The 14430-nt window shown below is 46.7% G+C and overlaps 1 protein-coding gene across 1 annotated transcript in view; it reads left to right on the top strand.

Moving 5' to 3' along the window:
* Positions 1 to 14430, top strand: part of nagpa (N-acetylglucosamine-1-phosphodiester alpha-N-acetylglucosaminidase) — an 81863-nt gene that overhangs the window by 54848 nt on the left and 12585 nt on the right. The gene's annotated exons all lie outside the window — the stretch shown is intronic.

A 14430-nucleotide genomic window follows, 5' to 3' on the forward strand; every position in this document is an offset into this window, starting at 1 on the left:
TGGAGAACTGTGCTCAGTTCTGGTCGCCTCACTACAGGAAGGATGTGGAAACCATAGAAAGGGTGCAGTGGAGATTTACAAAGATGTTGCCTGGATTGGGGAGCATGCTTTATGAAAACAGGTTGAGTGAACTCGGCCTTTTCTCCTTGGAGCGACAGAGGATGAGAAGTGACCTAATAGAGGTGTATAAGATGAGAGGCATTGGTTGTGTGAATAATCAGAGGCTTTTTCCCAGGTCTGAATGGCTGCCACAAGAGAGCGCAGGTTTAAGGTGCTGGGGAGTAGGTACAGAGGAGATGTCAGGTCTAAGTTTTTTTTACTCAGTGGTGAGTGTGTGGAATGGGCTGCCGGCAATGGTGGTGGAGGCGGATACTATAGGGTCTTTTAAGAGATTTTTGGATACATAGATGGAGCTTAGAAAAATAGAGGGCTATGGGTAACCCTAGTAATTTCTAAGGTAAGGACATGTTTGGCACAACCTTGTGGGCTAAAGGGCCTGTATTGTGTAGGTTTTCTATGTTTCTATGACTCCCAAGTCCCTTTGCACCTCAGTTTTTTTTTGTATTTTCTCTGTATTTAGAAAATGGTCAACCCTTTCATTTCTTTGCTCATTCTCCCAATCTGTCTATGCTTCTGTGGTCTCTCTACTTCCTCTATACTACCTGTCTCGCCACCTATCCTCATTTGATTTGCAAATTTTGCAACAAAGCCATCAATTCTGTCATCCAAATCATTGACATAACTTAAAGAGAATTGGTCCCAGAATCCAGAAATCGTTCCAGAATCTAATGGTTCTTGAAAGATCATAACTAATGCCTCCACAATCTCTTCAGCCGCCTCTTACCAATTGCACCAGAAAATGGCCTGTCCCAATCCACGTTGCCAGATCCTGTGTGATATCTGTAAAGTTGGCCTCTCTCCAATTTAGAATCTCAACCCATGGACCAGTTCTATCTTCTGCCATATTCACTTTGATGCAGTGTTCCTCTACACAAACTTTTGTCACCTGCCCTCTCTCATTCCCTAATAGCACATCAAGCAATGCAGACTCATTGGGACTTCTGTGTAATGATTAAGGAAACTTCCCCGAACACATTTGACAAAACTCTATCCCATCTATTCCTTAGGGGCTTAAGGGATGAGCCCAAATGATGGGCTGAAGGGCCTACCTCTATTGTATACAGCTGTTATCACTCTCTTATTCCTTTATCTGACAGCTCAAATGTAAACACTGAAGCTTGTCAAATTGTTTGTAAATGTTCTACCAGTCTGACCTGTTGGAGTGGCCATGGAATCTGATGATAATCTGAGAACAATGTCCAAGGAATGTAGAAAGCAATTTCAGTAACACTTTACATCCTAATATTGTAAACTATTTCCAGTATGATATCTGCAGGTTTTTGTCTTCTTTTGCAGATTGGTTATCTGTCAATATTTGCATTTAGGTCACAGCCTGAAAACTGATAATTCCCCTCCATAAATGATGACTGCCCTGCTGAGTTCCTCCAGCAATTTGTATGTGTTGCTGTGGATTTCCAGCGTAACCAGAATCTATTTCATAAGTTCTATTGTATTGGTTTATTTTTCTGTAAATGCCTGTGAGAAAGTGAATCTCAAATTAGTATGAAGTTGAAAGTAAATTTACATCACCATATATGACCCTGAGATTCATTTTCTTGTGGGCATTCACAGTAAATCTATATAGAATAATAACTATATAAGGTGACATATCAGTACATCGATAATAAATTTACTTTAAACTTTTATTTCTTATCAGTTGAAAGAAAATCTACTGTAATGTGCCAAAGATTTGTTAATATTTTCATTCTCAGTTAATTTCCTGCCTGCTTCCAACAAGCAGTCACGTCCAAGGTAATGTCTTATGAAGATAAGTTGAGTGAACTAGGGGTTTTTTCTGTGGTGAGAATATTGGAGTATAAAAGTTGCATTGTTTGCTGTGTAACCAAAACTATGTAGTCAGCTTTGAGTTTGCTATTTGCTATGCATGTATCCAATTTAGTAGGAGAATGAAATCATGTAGAAGACAATGGTGTGTTAATAAGAGGTAGCTAAGAGATGTAGATTAGAACATGATTAAGTCAATGGGTAGAAACAATAGTGGCGGATGTACTTGTGATACACAACTGTATACTGATTGGATATACTAATGCAACTAAACCAGGAGATTGCTATAAAAAATGCTATGTACAAGGATCGGTGGGCAATCAGCAACTAGCTCAATGACTGTCTCAGCTTTGATTAGCAAATTAAAGTTTAACCCTTCTTGAAGAATCTTCTGTGTCTCCTGGTCGTTTGTGGGGCACGAGAAACCATGACAAGAAGAGGATCAGAGATGACTTGATCAAGGTATATGAGATGATAGGCACAGATCAAGTGGGCAGCCAGAGACTTTATCCCAGGGTATAAGTGGCCAGTTTTAAGGACATTGAAAGAATGTATCGGGAGGATGCCAGAGCTAGGTTTTTACTAGGAGTAGAGGCAGATACATTAGGGACATTTAAGCCACTCTTAGATAGGCACATGGGTTGTCAGAAACGAGCCACGCTCCCGAATAATGGCTTCAAGACAAATTCAAGGAAACAAAGTTTATTAACAGTTCTGCAGAGCTGGGCCCCCTCAGAGAAGGGAACCCTGAACCTTACAGGACAGCAGGTTTTATCCTTCTTCCTTACCACCCCTCCTCCCTGACTCGGGAGGTACATAGTCTTATCCCATTCCATATTTGGAGTTGTTTTTTTACACATTTCTGTAAAACAATAGTCCATATCTCAGGACTTCAATGATTCCACAAACAGTTAATTTTGTCAAGGCTTCTGCATTCATAATTAGATCACACTTGTTTACAGACTTTAACCCAGACATAATTAAATCACATTTGTCCCTAAACATAATTAAATCACAGTTGTCCCTAGACTTAATTAAATCACATTTGTCCTTTGACTTTAACCCGGACCTGTCAGAAACGCACATCTTAATTTTGAATCTTACAATACCACCCTTTTTCTTTTTAAGATGTGCGTTTCAGCTAGCATTCTCTCACTCCCAGGGGGCCCACTTTCTTCTTTAATAGCATAAGTTTTAGCTCGTTTGTCCCATGATGGGGTATCGCTACTGCCTGGAGCTGGAATATACTGCGCCTGATCAGTGTTCATATACAAGGAATCAAACACGGCAAAAGTAAGAGAATCATTAGACCCCCGCCTGCTACTAGGAGAGCGGTGCGCCACCAACTACCTCCCAGTAGCCCGTCTAGCCAACTCATGTTCCCCAGGGATCTCCAGGTTTGTACTGGCACGTGGGCCAGTTTCCGAATTTTGTCGGATATTTTTAACACGGCCTTTCCACTGTCGTCTATCTTAAGGCAACAGTTTGTAAGATTGAACTTCCCACATACCCCGCCTTCAGAGGCCAATAGGTAATCCACAGCCAGCCTGTTCTGGTATATTGCTGTTCGCATCTGACTCTGCTGTTTTGCCAACAGCTCCAATGCCAGTGCCGTTTGATTGGTTATCACTCCCACCACTGCCTGCAGTCTAATAATTCGGTTTAACATGTAGACAGGAGTGCGATACCCCCACGACCCATCCTGGGCCCAGGTCGCTGGCCCATAGTATTCAATGATGCGAGCCGGTGGCCACTCATCACCCCACTCGCCCACCTTTATCTCCCGTGTTTCTCTCCTTAATGAATCAAACAGCTTAATTCCCAGCTTCCGGTCACCCTCCTGATGCAGGAGGAAGAACTCCGGTCTTATGAGACCCAGGAAGCAAACACCCGCCCAATCCCACGGTAGTTTGGTATACGCCTGATTACCGCAGATCCAGAATAACCCCTCCGGGGCAAATCCTCCTTTCTTTGCTTCCTTCCATACTTCCCTGACCCTGGGGACCCCTTCGTACGGATTCGTTCCGCTGCACTTCCAGAGTTTAGAGCCGTTTCCTACGGCCTCGCAACTGCCATTCGGTTCTCTGGTTATGTACCATGCTGGCTCCTCTGGCCACCAGGTAACATTACCTTCCCTCTTTGCTAATTTAATGCTTCGACAGGGACTTTCTCCCACCTTTACTTTCCCCTTCCTTTCAACACATACTTGTCCCTCCGGGTAATTGGTCAATTTCCACCTTTGCTTCTTCCGGTCTGGGACATTTGTCCAATTGTGCGCAAGCAATTCCAACACACTCAAGCTCTCACCCCTCCACGGCCACTGTTCACTCATGTGCGGTCCTCCACAGACCCAACAACTACTCACATTTAGGCTCGTGGCAATCCGAGTCGCTAAGTCTATAAAGAGGTTTTCTTTAACATCGGGGAGGACTATATCTTTCTCTATCTCCTGATATATAGACGGGTCCGTGGAGACCACTGCCGCCTTCCTTTGCTTGCGCTCTTCCGCCTCCTTTTTCTTCTCATCCTGTATTATAATCTCCTTTACCTTATCTGCATGTTCCTTAACCAGTGTAGATGGGATGTCCCACTGCCCTCCCTTGTTTATACACAACCGCCGGTCTTTCCTGGGACAGCTGAGACTTCTCATGGTCCCCCCCTGTCCCATGTATCCTTTATTATAGACTTGGTAATAAGGTTTACTATTCTCCCAACATGTTTCTCTCTTGCTTAAATCATAGCATCGATCATTCACATGCGAGTGGGACACAAATGATCCTGGGGACACCCTCTGCCCCACTCGTACCACGGTTCTGCACTTGTCACATTTCCCTTCAATTTCCCCGACATATAGAATCAAATATATTACAGTCAATAATGTCACAGTCCACATAGAGTTCATTTTTGCTGCCTTTTCAGCCTCACCACCAACGGTTCTTCACCGGGAACACAGGTCCACTCAGTGTGGCTTTCGGGCTTCACCGGTCCTTTTACCCTGGATGCGTGTGTCCACCCTTTTTCTTTTGTCCGTACAGCCGCCTCTGTTGTTAGCAGGACCTGGAAAGGGCCTTCCCACTGTGGCTGTAACTTCTCCGGCTTCCAGGTCCTTACCAGAACCCAATCTCCAGGCAAGATCTGATGTAAAGCAAAATCGAGCAGCGGAGTCTGGGCCAAGAGACCCTTTTTCCGCAGTTCTGCAAAGGAACGGGACAAGGCCAGTAAATTGTTCTTTACAAATAAATCACCCCCCTGTAGTGTGGGATACCCCTCTATTTTATTCCAATATGGCAGTCCAAAGAGCATCTCATAAGGAGATATTCCTATATCCTTGCGGGGTGCAGTTCGTATTCTCAGGAGAACGATCGGCAAACACTTGGTCCATGGTAGCTTGGTTTCCAACATCAACTTGGTTAGCTGTGCCTTCAGGGTGCTGTTCATTCGTTCTACTCTTCCCGAACTCTGGGGATGCCACGGGATATGGTACTTCCATTCGATATCAAGTGCATCGCAAATTAACTGGTGCGCATCTCCTTCTTGGTACGTGGTAGTGACATTCCCGTTATTCCAGCTATCCTTTCTGGGGTAATGCATCGCTGTCCTTTACTGACCCGGTGTCCCAGATACCTTACTTCCTTTTCTACAAATTGTAACTTTTTCTTTGAGACCCGTAGCCCCTGCTTCCCCAGGAAGTTCAGTAGTCTGATGGTGTCTTCCTGCACCCCTTCCTGTGTTGGCCCGGATAGTAATAGATCGTCCACATACTGTAGCAGTTGGCTCTCTGGAGCACATTGGAATTCTGCTAGTACTTGCTCCAAGACCTGCCCAAATAGGTTAGGTGATTCGGTGAACCCCTGTGGCAGGACCATCCACCGGAGTTGTCTTTTCCGCCCCGTCGTAGGATTTTCCCATTCGAATGCAAACATGTCACGACTGCTCTCTTCTAGCGGGCAACTCCAGAAGGCATCTTTTAGATCTATTACACTGAACCATTCATGGTCAGGGGAGATCTTACTCATCAGTGTGTAAGGGTTGGGCACTACCGGGTATCGGGTTTGGACTACTGCATTTAGGCCCCGCAGGTCTTGTACCATCCAATAAGTCCCATCTGGCTTTCGCACCGGGAGTATTGGGGTATTATACGGTGAAATACATTCCTCCAGTAGTCCGTCAGTGATCAGTCCTTCAATCACCGGCTGCAGCCCTTTTCTTCCTTCCATTGAAATAGGGTACTGTTTTCTCCGTACTGGCGAACTGTTAGGTAATAGTGAGATTTGCAAGGGGGGACGTTCAAACCCCCCCGGTTCCCTTCCTGGTACCATACCTCCGGGCTTATTTTCCTATCGTCTTCTTCCCTGAGGGCAAACAGCTGTACCATTATCTTCCCGTTCCTGGGCACAGTCCCGATGCCTAGCCTGACTTGCAGATCCCGCCCGAGCAGGTTGAATCTCGCAGAGGGTAACAAAAGTAGGTCCTGTCCCGTTACCCTATCCTCATGTTCAATTTTCACGTTTTCTATAACAGGTACTTGTATTATTTTGCCTCCAATACCGGATACTCCCATTACCTTTGTTCCGGTTCGGGCGCCGGGAGGTATCTGGATTACGCTAGATCTTTCGGCACCCGAATCTACCATAAAGGTTGTATCTGACCCTTGGGGACCTACTTTTAAATTTACCAGGGGTTCCTGCCGATAATTCATCCCCAAGGGGTGGAACCCCCGACCTCCCTAGTCTTCATCTTCCATCATAGCATACGAGCGCACTTCCTGTCGGTATCTGGGGCACTCGCGCCTGAAGTGTCCCTCTTCGTTGCAGTGAAAACATCTTAAAGCCTTCCTTAGCCCTCCTCCTTGCTCCTGGCTACTACCTCGATCCAACCATGGTCCCTGTCTCTCTCTCTACTATCTGCGGTTACTTGTCGCACTGTCTGGACCATTATCCTTGCCGTCTTCTTTTGTTTCTCTTCATCCCTTCTTACAAACACTTTCTGTGCCTCCCTAAGTAGTTCACTTAAGGGTTTAGTATTCCAATCTTCTAGTTTTTCCAGTTTTTTCTTATATCTGGCCATGCTTTCGATACAAATTCAACACGAATCAGCTGTTGGCCAACCTCCGTCTCAGGGTCTTCGATTTGCGGAGCGGTAGGGGGCACATATGGGGCGGCAGGTGGTCGAGCACCTCCCATGTATTCTTTTTCTGTCCCCCTTCATTTATCGTTTTCAATTTATAACTATTTGTCGTTGGTAACCAGCATAGGGCATAATCACTTTCTTCGGGTTTAACGTTAGGTTTTGAATTCACGTACAGATTAAGGGCTTGTTGTACCCAATCCTCGCTAGACCCGAACTTAGGCCATCACACAGCCGACCCTTGGATCGGCTGGCGGGACCAGAATTCACAGTACTGTATCATTTTTTCTTTGACTTCCCTTTTCGCCTCCCATAATCCCAATTTTCTAACATCCGTCCCAACGGACTATCAGGGGGTACCCCGGGGTATTTTTCATCATTGGCGCCTGGATTTCCTTTACCCTTTTCTCTCTTAGACCCCTTATTCCCCATCTCGAGGACTTGCTCGGTTCCAATCCACCCGCAGGCACCCCGTAATTCCACAATTCTCGTGCACTACGTCTCTGCAGGAATTTAATTTGAATGTGACCCACCTAGCTCGGTCACTCCTGTCCAATTCCGGAACCTGTATTCCCGCGATCGCCCAGGAATTCACCTGCAGGCACCCCGCAATTCCACAATTCTCGTGTACTACGTCTCTACAGGAAGAATCACCTGCAGGAACCCCGCAGTTCCACAATTCTCGTGTACTACGTCTCTACAGGAAGAATCACCTGCAGGAACCCCGCAGTTCCACAATTCTCGTGTACTACGTCTCTACAGGAAGAATCACCTGCAGGAACCCCGCAGTTCCACAATTCTCGTGTACTACGTCTCTACAGGAGAAATCACCTGCAGGAACCCCGCAGTTCCACGATTCTTGTGTACTACGTCTCTACAGGAATTCAATTTCTTACCTGGGTCCTGTGCACAGAAATTACTCGATCGCTCACTGTCTCAACTGCCTCGACAACCCCTCTTTGTTTCCTTGAGTCCGCCGGATATCACTCGCTCAAGCCGCGCAGGGCGACGAGCAAGGAATCAGGGACTGCCGAACTCGGCAGGGTGCACCTTCTCCGATGTCCTTCCTTGCCCCCCTCACGGCTGGAGTGTGGATCCCGGACGAGCCCCCAAGTTGTCAGAAACGAGCCACGCTCCCGAATAATGGCTTCAAGACAAATTCAAGGAAACAAAGTTTATTAACAGTTCTGCAGAGCTGGGCCCCCTCAGAGAAGGGAACCCTGAACCTTACAGGACAGCAGGTTTTATCCTTCTTCCTTACCACCCCTCCTCCCTGACTCGGGAGGTACATAGTCTTATCCCATTCCATATTTGGAGTTGTTTTTTTACACATTTCTGTAAAACAATAGTCCATATCTCAGGACTTCAATGATTCCACAAACAGTTAATTTTGTCAAGGCTTCTGCATTCATAATTAGATCACACTTGTTTACAAACTTTAACCCAGACATAATTAAATCACATTTGTCCCTAAACATAATTAAATCACAGTTGTCCCTAGACATAATTAAATCACATTTGTCCTTTGACTTTAACCCGGACCTGTCAGAAACGCACATCTTAATTTTGAATCTTACAATACCACCCTTTTTCTTTTTAAGATGTGCGTTTCAGCTAGCATTCTCTCACTCCCAGGGGGCCCACTTTCTTCTTTAATAGCATAAGTTTTAGCTCGTTTGTCCCATGATGGGTATCGCTACTGCCTGGAGCTGGAATATACTGCGCCTGATCAGTGTTCGTATACAAGGAATCAAACACGGCAAAAGTAAGAGAATCATTAGACCCCCGCCTGCTACTAGGAGAGCGGTGCGCCACCAACTACCTCCCAGTAGCCCGTCTAGCCAACTCATGTTCCCCAGGGATCTCCAGGTTTGTACTGGCACGTGGGCCAGTTTCCGAATTTTGTCGGATATTTTTAACACGGCCTTTCCACTGTCGTCTATCTTAAGGCAACAGTTTGTAAGATTGAACTTCCCACATACCCCGCCTTCAGAGGCCAATAGGTAATCCACAGCCAGCCTGTTCTGGTATATTGCTGTTCGCATCTGACTCTGCTGTTTTGCCAACAGCTCCAATGCCAGTGCCGTTTGATTGGTTATCACTCCCACCACTGCCTGCAGTCTAATAATTCGGTTTAACATGTAGACAGGAGTGCGATACCCCCACGACCCATCCTGGGCCCAGGTCGCTGGCCCATAGTATTCAACGATGCGAGCCGGTGGCCACTCATCACCCCACTCGCCCACCTTTATCTCCCGTGTTTCTCTCCTTAATGAATCAAACAGCTTAATTCCCAGCTTCCGGTCACCCTCCTGATGCAGGAGGAAGAACTCCGGTCTTATGAGACCCAGGAAGCAAACACCCGCACAATCCCACGGTAGTTTGGTATACGCCTGATTACCGCAGATCCAGAATAACCCCTCCGGGGCAAATCCTCCTTTCTTTGCTTCCTTCCATACTTCCCTGACCCTGGGGACCCCTTCGTACGGATTCGTTCCGCTGCACTTCCAGAGTTTAGAGCCGTTTCCTACGGCCTCGCAACTGCCATTCGGTTCTCTGGTTATGTACCATGCTGGCTCCTCTGGCCACCAGGTAACATTACCTTCCCTCTTTGCTAATTTAATGCTTCGACAGGGACTTTCTCCCACCTTTACTTTCCCCTTCCTTTCAACACATACTTGTCCCTCCGGGTAATTGGTCAATTTCCACCTTTGCTTCTTCCGGTCTGGGACATTTGTCCAATTGTGCGCAAGCAATTCCAACACACTCAAGCTCTCACCCCTCCACGGCCACTGTTCACTCATGTGCGGTCCTCCACAGACCCAACAACTACTCACATTTAGGCTCGTGGCAATCCGAGTCGCTAAGTCTATAAAGAGGTTTTCTTTAACATCGGGGAGGACTATATCTTTCTCTATCTCCTGATATATAGACGGGTCCGTGGAGACCACTGCCGCCTTCCTTTGCTTGCGCTCTTCCGCCTCCTTTTTCTTCTCATCCTGTATTATAATCTCCTTTACCTTATCTGCATGTTCCTTAACCAGTGTAGATGGGATGTCCCACTGCCCTCCCTTGTTTATACACAACCGCCGGTCTTTCCTGGGACAGCTGAGACTTCTCATGGTCCCCCCCTGTCCCATGTATCCTTTATTATAGACTTGGTAATAAGGTTTACTATTCTCCCAACATGTTTCTCTCTTGCTTAAATCATAGCATCGATCATTCACATGCGAGTGGGACACAAATGATCCTGGGGACACCCTCTGCCCCACTCGTACCACGGTTCTGCACTTGTCACATTTCCCTTCAATTTCCCCGACATATAGAATCAAATATATTACAGTCAATAATGTCACAGTCCACATAGAGTTCATTTTTGCTGCCTTTTCAGCCTCACCACCAACGGTTCTTCACCGGGAACACAGGTCCACTCAGTGTGGCTTTCGGGCTTCACCGGTCCTTTTACCCTGGATGCGTGTGTCCACCCTTTTTCTTTTGTCCGTACAGCCGCCTCTGTTGTTAGCAGGACCTGGAAAGGGCCTTCCCACTGTGGCTGTAACTTCTCCGGCTTCCAGGTCCTTACCAGAACCCAATCTCCAGGCAAGATCTGATGTAAAGCAAAATCGAGCAGCGGAGTCTGGGCCAAGAGACCCTTTTTCCGCAGTTCTGCAAAGGAACGGGACAAGGCCAGTAAATTGTTCTTTACAAATAAATCACCCCCCTGTAGTGTGGGATACCCCTCTATTTTATTCCAATATGGCAGTCCAAAGAGCATCTCATAAGGAGATATTCCTATATCCTTGCGGGGTGCAGTTCGTATTCTCAGGAGAACGATCGGCAAACACTTGGTCCATGGTAGCTTGGTTTCCAACATCAACTTGGTTAGCTGTGCCTTCAGGGTGCTGTTCATTCGTTCTACTCTTCCCGAACTCTGGGGATGCCACGGGATATGGTACTTCCATTCGATATCAAGTGCATCGCAAATTAACTGGTGCGCATCTCCTTCTTGGTACGTGGTAGTGACATTCCCGTTATTCCAGCTATCCTTTCTGGGGTAATGCATCGCTGTCCTTTACTGACCCGGTGTCCCAGATACCTTACTTCCTTTTCTACAAATTGTAACTTTTTCTTTGAGACCCGTAGCCCCTGCTTCCCCAGGAAGTTCAGTAGTCTGATGGTGTCTTCCTGCACCCCTTCCTGTGTTGGCCCGGATAGTAATAGATCGTCCACATACTGTAGCAGTTGGCTCTCTGGAGCACATTGGAATTCTGCTAGTACTTGCTCCAAGACCTGCCCAAATAGGTTAGGTGATTCGGTGAACCCCTGTGGCAGGACCATCCACCGGAGTTGTCTTTTCCGCCCCGTCGTAGGATTTTCCCATTCGAATGCAAACATGTCACGACTGCTCTCTTCTAGCGGGCAACTCCAGAAGGCATCTTTTAGATCTATTACACTGAACCATTCATGGTCAGGGGAGATCTTACTCATCAGTGTGTAAGGGTTGGGCACTACCGGGTATCGGGTTTGGACTACTGCATTTAGGCCCCGCAGGTCTTGTACCATCCAATAAGTCCCATCTGGCTTTCGCACCGGGAGTATTGGGGTATTATACGGTGAAATACATTCCTCCAGTAGTCCGTCAGTGATCAGTCCTTCAATCACCGGCTGCAGCCCTTTTCTTCCTTCCATTGAAATAGGGTACTGTTTTCTCCGTACTGGCGAACTGTTAGGTAATAGTGAGATTTGCAAGGGGGGACGTTCAAACCCCCCCGGTTCCCTTCCTGGTACCATACCTCCGGGCTTATTTTCCTATCGTCTTCTTCCCTGAGGGCAAACAGCTGTACCATTATCTTCCCGTTCCTGGGCACAGTCCCGATGCCTAGCCTGACTTGCAGATCCCGCCCGAGCAGGTTGAATCTCGCAGAGGGTAACAAAAGTAGGTCCTGTCCTGTTACCCTATCCTCATGTTCAATTTTCACGTTTTCTATAACAGGTACTTGTATTATTTTGCCTCCAATACCGGATACTCCCATTACCTTTGTTCCGGTTCGGGCGCCGGGAGGTATCTGGATTACGCTAGATCTTTCGGCACCCGAATCTACCATAAAGGTTGTATCTGACCCTTGGGGACCTACTTTTAAATTTACCAGGGGTTCCTGCCGATAATTCATCCCCAAGGGGTGGAACCCCCGACCTCCCTAGTCTTCATCTTCCATCATAGCGTACGAGCGCACTTCCTGTCGGTATCTGGGGCACTCGCGCCTGAAGTGTCCCTCTTCGTTGCAGTGAAAACATCTTAAAGCCTTCCTTAGCCCTCCTCCTTGCTCCTGGCTACCACCTCGATCCAACCATGGTCCCTGTCTCTCTCTCTCTACTATCTGCGGTTACTTGTCGCACTGTCTGGACCATTATCCTTGCCGTCTTCTTTTGTTTCTCTTCATCCCTTCTTACAAACACTTTCTGTGCCTCCCTAAGTAGTTCATTTAAGGGTTTAGTATTCCAATCTTCTAGTTTTTCCAGTTTTTTCTTATATCTGGCCATGCTTTCGATACAAATTCAACACGAATCAGCTGTTGGCCAACCTCCGTCTCAGGGTCTTCGATTTGCGGAGCAGTAGGGGGCACATATGGGGCGGCAGGTGGTCGAGCACCTCCCATGTATTCTTTTTCTGTCCCCCTTCATTTATCGTTTTCAATTTATAACTATTTGTCGTTGGTAACCAGCATAGGGCATAATCACTTTCTTCGGGTTTAACGTTAGGTTTTGAATTCACGTACAGATTAAGGGCTTGTTGTACCCAATCCTCGCTAGACCCGAACTTAGGCCATCACACAGCCGACCCTTGGATCGGCTGGCGGGACCAGAATTCACAGTACTGTATCATTTTTTCTTTGACTTCCCTTTTCGCCTCCCATAATCCCAATTTTCTAACATCCGTCCCAACGGACTATCAGGGGGTACCCCGGGGTATTTTTCATCATTGGCGCCTGGATTTCCTTTACCCTTTTCTCTCTTAGACCCCTTATTCCCCATCTCGAGGACTTGCTCGGTTCCAATCCACCCGCAGGCACCCCGTAATTCCACAATTCTCGTGCACTACGTCTCTGCAGGAATTTAATTTGAATGTGACCCACCTAGCTCGGTCACTCCTATCCAATTCCGGAACCTGTATTCCCGCGATCGCCCAGGAATTCACCTGCAGGCACCCCGCAATTCCACAATTCTCGTGTACTACGTCTCTACAGGAAGAATCACCTGCAGGAACCCCGCAGTTCCACAATTCTCGTGTACTACGTCTCTACAGGAGAAATCACCTGCAGGAACCCCGCAGTTCCACGATTCTTGTGTACTACGTCTCTACAGGAATTCAATTTCTTACCTGGGTCCTGTGCACAGAAATTACTCGATCGCTCACTGTCTCAACTGCCTCGACAACCCCTCTTTGTTTCCTTGAGTCCGCCGGATATCACTCGCTCAAGCCGCGCAGGGCGACGAGCAAGGAATCAGGGACTGCCGAACTCGGCAGGGTGCACCTTCTCCGATGTCCTTCCTTGCCCCCCTCACGGCTGGAGTGTGGATCCCGGACGAGCCCCCAAGTTGTCAGAAACGAGCCACGCTCCCGAATAATGGCTTCAAGACAAATTCAAGGAAACAAAGTTTATTAACAGTTCTGCAGAGCTGGGCCCCCTCAGAGAAGGGAACCCTGAACCTTACAGGACAGCAGGTTTTATCCTTCTTCCTTACCACCCCTCCTCCCTGACTCGGGAGGTACATAGTCTTATCCCATTCCATATTTGGAGTTGTTTTTTTACACATTTCTGTAAAACAATAGTCCATATCTCAGGACTTCAATGATTCCACAAACAGTTAATTTTGTCAAGGCTTCTGCATTCATAATTAGATCACACTTGTTTACAAACTTTAACCCAGACATAATTAAATCACATTTGTCCCTAAACATAATTAAATCACAGTTGTCCCTAGACTTAATTAAATCACATTTGTCCTTTGACTTTAACCCGGACCTGTCAGAAACGCACATCTTAATTTTGAATCTTACATGGTTGATAGGGAAGTGGAAGGCTTTGTGGGAGAGAAGGGTTAGGTTGATCTCAGAGTAGAATAAAAGGTCAGCACAATATGGTTGGCAGAAGGGCCTGTACTGTGCTTAGTGTTCTGTGTTCTAATTACACACGTGTGGGTGCGTTGGAGCAGCCTCCCAGGGTTGGTAGAGACAAATACATTAGGGACATTTAAGAAACTCTTGGATAAGTACATAGATGATAGAGAAATGGAAGGGGTAGATTAGTAGGAAGGAAGGGGTAGATTAATCGTAGAGTAGGTTAAAAGGTTAGCATAGCATCTGGGCCAAAGGGCCAATGCTGTGCTGTAATTTTC

Source organism: Hemitrygon akajei, chromosome 1, assembly GCF_048418815.1.
Source record: "Hemitrygon akajei chromosome 1, sHemAka1.3, whole genome shotgun sequence".
NCBI classification, from domain to species: Eukaryota; Metazoa; Chordata; class Chondrichthyes; order Myliobatiformes; family Dasyatidae; genus Hemitrygon; species Hemitrygon akajei.